At 58.0% G+C, this 7,947-nt stretch overlaps 1 protein-coding gene across 3 annotated transcripts in view; it reads right to left on the reverse strand.

Moving 5' to 3' along the window:
* Nucleotides 1-7,947, reverse strand: part of SLC6A6 (solute carrier family 6 (neurotransmitter transporter), member 6) — an 85,233-nt gene that overhangs the window by 76,698 nt on the left and 588 nt on the right. The gene's annotated exons all lie outside the window — the stretch shown is intronic.

Genomic DNA, 7,947 nt, shown 5'->3' on the forward strand with positions numbered 1-7,947 from the left:
GGCAGGTCTTTTTTTTTTTTTTTTTAAGATTCATTCTAAGCTATATTCTTCTACCAAGAATACTGAGGGTTGATTTCCTTTAGGATTGACTGGTTTGATCTCTTCGCTGTCCAACGGACTCTCAAGACTGATGCTGAAGCTGAAGCTCCAATACTTTGGCCACCTGATGCGAAGAGCCAACTCGTTGGAAGAGACCCTGATGCTGGGAAAGATTGAGGGCAGGAGGAGAAGGGGACGACAGAGGATGAGATGGTTGGATGGCATCACTCCATCCAGTGGACTCAGTGGACATGAGTTTGAGCAAGCTCCCGGAGACAGTGAAGGACAGGGAAGCCTGGTGGGCTGCAGTCCATGGGGTTGCAAAGAGTCGGACACGACTTAGCAACTGAACACCAACATACCTTCTACCAATGATGGAATAAAAACCCACTTTCTTCCCCCAAGGAAGAGTTTTTCATTAAAGACCTGTTCGACAGCTCTGAACAGAGCATCTCTGAACTCTAACTCCCGGATCAGGTGGCCCCTTGTAGCGCAAGGGCTCGGACATGCTGAAAACCGACAGGACCACAGCTGAATCCTTAAAGGGGGCCCCAGAGGCCCATCACCCCTGTGCTGATGGTGTGTGCTCCCCAACAGAAAGAAAAAGGGTCCTTCCCAGCTTCACTCAGCAGGCATTTCCCTTGGAAGTGACGCTTCCTTACAGGTTAGGACCAGAGAGGGGGAAGGGCTTGCCTAGGTCACACAGCAAGCCAGGGCCAAGGGCTCCCAAACCCTGATGCTGTGGTGCCCTTTAACAAGTCCTTTAACTCTTGTGGTCAGCCCCATGAGGGCTCGAGCTGGTCTGCCCTGTCCACCTGCCACATGCCTGGGGCCCAGGACAGGGTCTGGAACTAACATTTGTTGGAGGGATGTATGGAGATGGGTGGATGTAATTTCCAAGGACCTACTCAGACGGTCAAACTGCAGGCTCTTATTTCAGGACAAAGGGACTCAGGCAGCACGGATGGCCACTGCGGCCTGCCATGCCCTCGGCCAGGTGACTGGACAAAAGGCAAGACCTCACAGGTCTGGGTTCCAGGCAGAGAAGAGGTCCTCCGGGGCTCAGAGGAAGGCGAGATTAAGCCCACCTGGATGCAGATCATCTTTGGGGGGGCTTATGATGTGCCAGCATCATTAAGGGGCTGCAAGAAGCCTTCATGAAGCAGGCGGCCTCAAGCTGGCCCTGGGGGAGTGGGACTTAGGAGGGAAGGAAGGAAGGAAGGGGCTTTTGGGTTGAGGTATGGGGTGGGCTGAGAGCTGGAGGCGGGGCCTAGGAGCAGAAACTAGCCGGATCATAGGGCGGGGCACTGAGATGTGGGAGCAGGAGAGAATATGCCCTGGGCGGGAGCCAGATCAGGTGAGGCCCTGAACACCAGGCTGGGGAGTTTGGACCTGATTTCATGAAGCATTAGGGAGCCCCTGCCGGCTTGGGAGCCAGACAGTGACGAGTTGCTGAGAGCCAACACCCCCATTTCCCAGCCCCCTCTTTCCTGGCAACCCCACAAACGAAAGCGAAGCCCAGGAGGCATGAGGCTGGGTGAGCAGGCTGTGGTCTTGGGCTGGGATAGCATTCGCCCCGAGAGAAGTCACCAGGTGCCATCGGGTAACAGAACGGCTGTTCTGAAGGCCAAGGCCTGAGTCCACCACCAGGCACGAGCGGCCCTGGGTCTCCAGGTGCTGACTGGCCGTGGGGCGGAAGGGCAGAGCCTTTAAGACCGCCCCCTTCCTGAGCCCTGCCCCAAAGGAGCATGACTCGGCTGAAACCCAAGGCCAGCCGCACCCTGCACCCCCAGCGGGCAGCAGCACCCTGGCGGTGTTAAGGACTTTCTGCGTGGACCCCGCTGCAGCTCTTCCGTCCTGTATGGAGGGGAGAGTGGTGGGAAGGGGAAGACTCGCAGAATGTCCCCACCAGGGAGCCCGCAGAGACGTGGTCCCAGCCTCTGCTCAGGGAGGGCAGGCTGAGGGCCGAGCTGGTGAGGGGAGCGGGCAGAACCACAAGTTTGTGAACAAGGGTCTCTTGTCGATGGAGCCTTCCTTCAGACCTCAGTCTCCCCATCCATTAAATGGGTGGGTGGGGTCCGCTTAACTCCGTGACCCCAAAGTCTGCACACCCCCAGCCACCTTCCCTAGCGTTCCCTGCCCCTGGCGTGATGCCCTGGGATTGTTCATTAACTCCTTCCTGATACAGATCTTCTTTCCCCACGCTGGGAGCGCCTTCAGCCCAGGGGCTGGTCTATCCACCGTCCCTCCCTCTGGCTTTTGTCCTAGGCCAGAAGCCTTGAAGACGCTCAGTGAAAAAAGCACATGCAGCAGGAGGGGGAGGGGCAGAGACGCTGGTTGTCCTTCTGGTACCAACTGTGTGGTGGGCGAGAAGGCTCTTTTCTGAGGGTGGACGAAGTCTTCCAGAAGATGGAGGTGAGAACCCCCGAGTCAGGCACAGGGCTTAAACGCAGGAAGGGATTTAAGAGACCCGTCGGGGCTGAATAAGCATCGGTTCCGGCCCTCGGCGGCTTCTCTGCCCACTTTCAGGGTAAGTTCAAAGCCGTCGGGTGGGGGCATTTCATTCATTGAGCTGGCGGCTCTCGGGGTGAATAAGACAGGCCAGGCTCAGTCAATGACTCCCAAATGCAGACTAGCTGTTCAGAATGGCTGGGAGACCTGTACGTTCTGACGAACGTCGGCTCCACAGCGGTCTGCTCTTTGAACAGTGAAACTGGCAGAACTGAGAACAGGATGACGCCCCTGTCGTTAACAACAAAACAGAACCACAGCTCGCTCGCTGGACAGATCCTAATGAACCCTGGGTCCAAGGGGAAGCCAGAACTGAAATGAAAACTGATCTAAAAGGGAATTAGAAGGAATACATGTCCATCTAGACATCTGAGGGGTAGAGCCAAAGCTGCATGCAGAGGGCAACGTGTACTCTTAAAGGCCTCACTGTTACTATAGGAAGGGGCAGACGGCAGGGACGAGAGAACAGAATGTCAGCCAGACGCACAGGCTGAAGCCCAGACTGCGCTTCTTAAAAAATCCTCTTCAAGAACCACTTTTACTTGGTACAGTGTTGTATTGCTTGAGGTCTACTGTTTCTGTAATTAAAAGCCACTCTTGACAGTTTCTCATAAAGTTAACAAATATCTACCCTACGCCCCAGCCGCTCCACTCTTAGAGAAATGAAAATATATGCCCACAAAGAGACTTGTACACAAGGGCCCATAAAAGCTTCATTCATAACCACCCCAGACTGGAGACAAGCCAAATGTCCATCCACAGGAGAGTGGACACAGCAAACCGAGGGGCGTCCACCCATCCGTCCACTCCTCAGCAATCAAAGGAACCAACCACTGACACCCTCAACAGCGTGGATGGATCTTAAATCATCCAGCGGAAAGGAGCCAGACACAGAAGGGTATGTACCATATAAATCCACCCAGTTCTAGGCCTGGCAAACCTAACGGTGATAGAAATCAGAAACCGGTTGTCTCTGGGAGCAGGAGAGCACAAGTCCACTTTCCAGGGGAGCTGCAAATGTTCTCCAGCTTGACCTGAATGGTGGCTACACAGGTGTAGCGATCCGACAAGACTCAACAAACTGTAACAGAATCTTTGCATTTCACTGAATGCAAATCATATCTCGATTTTAATATATTTTTTTAAACAGTCACAGTTGAAAACTTGGAAACATACCGATGCCCAGGCTCCATCCCCTGGGGATTTGGGTCCTGTAAGTCCAAGCCTGGGAACCGGAATGTGTACCAAGTCACTCAGGTTAATTCTGCTACCAGACTCCGGTTGGGGTGACCTGCCCCCACTGCCTGCACACCCCCTCCCCTTTGCTTATGTTGGGTGAGTTCTCATCTGCAAGTCGGTGTTTAGAGACAGAAGAGCAATTTCCATCCTCTCTGCCCTCTCCCTGCCCCCCCACCCCTGCCCCTCAGCCGTGGTCTCCAAACGAAGCCTCTGAGCAGGTGAGGTGGGCAGGGACGCCCTGATCCACGCCTTGTCCAGGGCAGATGCACTCCAGCTCAGGCGCCAGGGCTACCTGCTCTGGGGAGGCCAGAGGCACGGTTAATGGCCTGTGTATCTGTTAAATAGCATGTCCGGGCCTTCACCCCGTGTTTACAAGAGCTCAGGGCAAGATTCGCTGGCATGGAAAATGCTTTTATGCCCTGACGAGCAGTAGCCTGGCCGCCTTGGATCCCGGACCTCTGCCTGGTCCCCCCACTCCCCGTGAGGGCCTCCTGCCCCCTCAGGTTGACCTGGCTTCTACGCCGCTGCCCCTAAACCCGGCCTGATGCTATTTCTATCTCCACGGCCCATGTGCCCAGTGCTCCACCACCTGGTTCCTACTCCTCTCTCCAGCTGGGTCCCCTGCGAGGCTTGTTCGACACACAGGCTTGTCTACTGCCTGCGCCGTGCCTCTGCGCCCGCTATGCCCCCCTGCCTGGAATGCCAGCCCGCCCTGTCCCTCTGCCAGCTCCAGCATCACCTCCTCTGAGAAGCTGGAACGTCTCCTGCCTACACCCTTGGCATCTCACACCCAGTGAGAGCAGTCACGGGCGGCGGGGTCACCAGGGGCAGTCATCCTGCCAAGCTCCCTCCCTCTCTTTGGGCTGCGAACTCTTCGAAGGCCAATATTCTACTCCAAATCCAGAGCCCGGTGAGAACAGACCAGAGCAAAGAAATGAGGCACGTTTAAGAAAAAAAAAAGAGCTCCCACTCACACTTGAAAGCATCCCCCCCCGCCCCCCGCCGGGAATTTCCGCACACAGGGCTCCTCCCCAGAGAACCTGTAAATTCACTTTGGCAGAGATAAGTTGGCCATCACGGAGGAGCGAGACGTGACCCTGAAGACCCTCACTGATGACCTTTGGCAGAGGTCAGGAGGCAGCCCACACCCGCCCGCTGACCCTGGGGTTCCGACCCTCACTGATGACCTTTGGCAGAGGTCGGGAGGCAGCCCACACCCGCCCGCTGACCCTGGGGTTCCGACCCTCACTGATGACCTTTGGCAGAGGTCGGGAGGCAGCCCACACCCGCCCGCTGACCCTGGGGTTCCGACCCTCACTGATGACCTTTGGCAGAGGTCGGGAGGCAGCCCACACCCGCCCGCTGACCCTGGGGTTCCGACCCTCACTGATGACCTTTGGCAGAGGTCGGGAGGCAGCCCACACCCGCCCGCTGACCCTGGGGTTCCGACCCTCACTGATGACCTTTGGCAGAGGTCGGGAGGCAGCCCACACCCGCCCGCTGACCCTGGGGTTCCGACCCTCACTGATGACCTTTGGCAGAGGTCGGGAGGCAGCCCACACCCGCCCGCTGACCCTGGGGTTCCGACCCTCACTGATGACCTTTGGCAGAGGTCGGGAGGCAGCCCACACCCGCCCACTGACCCTGGGGTTCCAAGGCCAGCCTGAATTCCCACTCGGACCCCTCCCAGCTATAGCCTGGCTGCACCCCAGGTGTCCTCAGTCATTTATTTTCCAGCTCTTTCCTGTATTCAGGAACGTGCTGAATGACTTGCGAGTGTCTTATCATTTCGGGACCTTTGGAAAGACCTTCAGATAAAGCCTGACAGGGTCCTGAATCCCTTGACAAGCTGACAGGTGGAGAGTGAGCCAACACCACCCTCAGAGCCTGCCAGCGGGGGTGGGGGGGCAGGGGGGGGCTGACACTGGGGTAGGCAGGGCCCCCGGAGAGGCACAGAGAAGGCCGAATGAGTGACTAGGGGCAGAATCAAGGTGCTGAGGGGCCCACACACTCGCCCTCCAACCCTGGGGACCTTTGTCCTTCATGCTCCCCAGGTGCTGGTACAGTTACAACTCTGCAGTGACGAAAGCTCCGCAGAGCCCAGACTCAAGGCTGGCTGAGGCAACGCTCCTGAAGCCTGACCCTGGCGCTGTCCAATCGAGGCCAAGTCCTCTGGGTAGCCCTCAGTTTGCCCATCTGTAAAATGGGCGCCACCCACTCACCGGGGCCTGCCAACTACACAGCTGGTGCCGGGTCTCCCGAGGGTGAGAATGGGCAGGACGGGGCAGGGCAGGGCACCCGCAGCTGCACCACAGGTCGTCCAAGGGCAGCCCCAGAGGACACGAGCCCGAGGCTGCACCTTGGCCCTTGCCCACACCACAGTGACCCGGGACCTCGTGACACCCTCTAATCGGCAGCTCCGAAGCCGAGCCCGGCTTTACAGCTTACCACAGGCTTATTCAGCCTCATCTCCCTCAATCCCCTCAAGGACGCCGTGAGGCCGGCTTGGCGTCCTTGCTGCCTGGACTGCGAAGCTGAGGTTCAGAGTGGACAGGGGAAATCACCCAAGGTCATCTGCCAGCTAAGACAGAGGCGCAGTCCTTGGTCTTGGCTCCCTGGGGACAAGCTCCTGCCTCTCATTCTCCAATAACCCCTTAACCAGTTTACTCCACCCATTTTACAGATGAGAAAACTGAGGCCCCCCCAAAAGGCTGCCCAAGGTCAACAGGGGCAGGGGGTGCTGAGCCAGGCCCAAGACCTCCAGCCAGTTCCCTACTCTTACCCTATGGGGGATTCTCCTCCAGGGCCCGCCAGCCCCTCCGTGCCATTCTGATGGAATTCCTCCCCCAGTGCACCCCCATAGCACCCCGCTCGCCGTGTGCCCACCCCACACTCCCCGGATGCCTCCCTGGTCGAGAGGGAGGCAGGCGGTTGCTAAGCGCTCACCACCCGCTCGCTCTCATAAAAATAAACTCCTTCTGGCTGGGAGTCTCTGGATGAGATTCCCCTCCTTTCCAGCCAAGAAAAAATTAAAAAGAAATTAAAAAAAGATCTCCCCCATGACATTTATTTGAATGGCAGCAGTACCAAAGCAGGGGCCAATTCTCCCAAGTCCAAGGGAGCCACGCACCACTCAACCTCAGCCCCGAGACCCTCTGTTCAAGTGGCCGGGCAGTTACTGAGCTGATTTATTTCCCCAGGCAGGAAACGGGGGCCAGGGCTACCTCCCAAGCCTCTGGGGCTGGTCCTGGGGGAGGCCAGGATCTGGCAGAGCCTGAGCAGTGACCAAAATAGCCCGGCCCAGCACACACCTCCCTCCAAGTGCCCGGGAGGGCAGCCCACAGGTTCCCCTCTGGTCCAGGACGAAGCCTCAGCCGCCGGCGGAGGCCCCTGCGAGCCTCTCTCTGACTTCCCCAGGTGGGAGGGGGACCAGAGCCTCCAGTGCAAAAGAGGAACCCCCAGCAGGAAGGGAGAGATCTCGAGAAGGATGTGTCCCGCTGTCCCTGCCGGCTGTCCCTGGGGGCCTCCGTCCTGCCGCTCCAGGTGGCTGGACGTTGGCACTGCCACCTGCCCGCCGCACCCTCAGAGCCACGCCGCCCTGTCACCTCCACCTGCTCAGCTCTGCCCTGGAGAACCAGCTCTGGGCGCTTGGTCCTTCAGGCACCCGGGGACACTCCCTCAGGTACAGTAGAGGACACGCGAGTGTCCGCAACGGGGAGCCAGAGACAGAAGCCCCACTTGGGGACACACACGTGCACAGACAGGTAATCGGAGATACAGTCACACACACACACACACACACACACACACACAGGTTCACACAGATGCACTCCAGGGGGCACAAGGGCACGCATCCCAAGACACGGACACACAGGTATCACAGACACACACACCAGAACCTCACACGCACTGCCCAGAGCACAGAACAGCAGACACACACGGGGACACCCGAGTGCTGGGAGAAACAGCCACCCCTAGAAACACACAGACACCCCGGGGACACGGAGATATCTGCAGACCCCCAGTGAGATGGAGACACCGGAACACACACACACACACACTCGCACACACACACACCTGGCTCCTTGCTCGAGATGCCCCAGACCTTTCGCCAGGGGAACAATAACAGCCCCGCTGGGGGACGGAGCGAACGACCCT

Source organism: Bison bison, unplaced genomic scaffold (assembly GCF_000754665.1).
Source record: "Bison bison bison isolate TAMUID 2011002044 unplaced genomic scaffold, Bison_UMD1.0 scf7180017864482, whole genome shotgun sequence".
NCBI classification, from domain to species: Eukaryota; Metazoa; Chordata; class Mammalia; order Artiodactyla; family Bovidae; genus Bison; species Bison bison.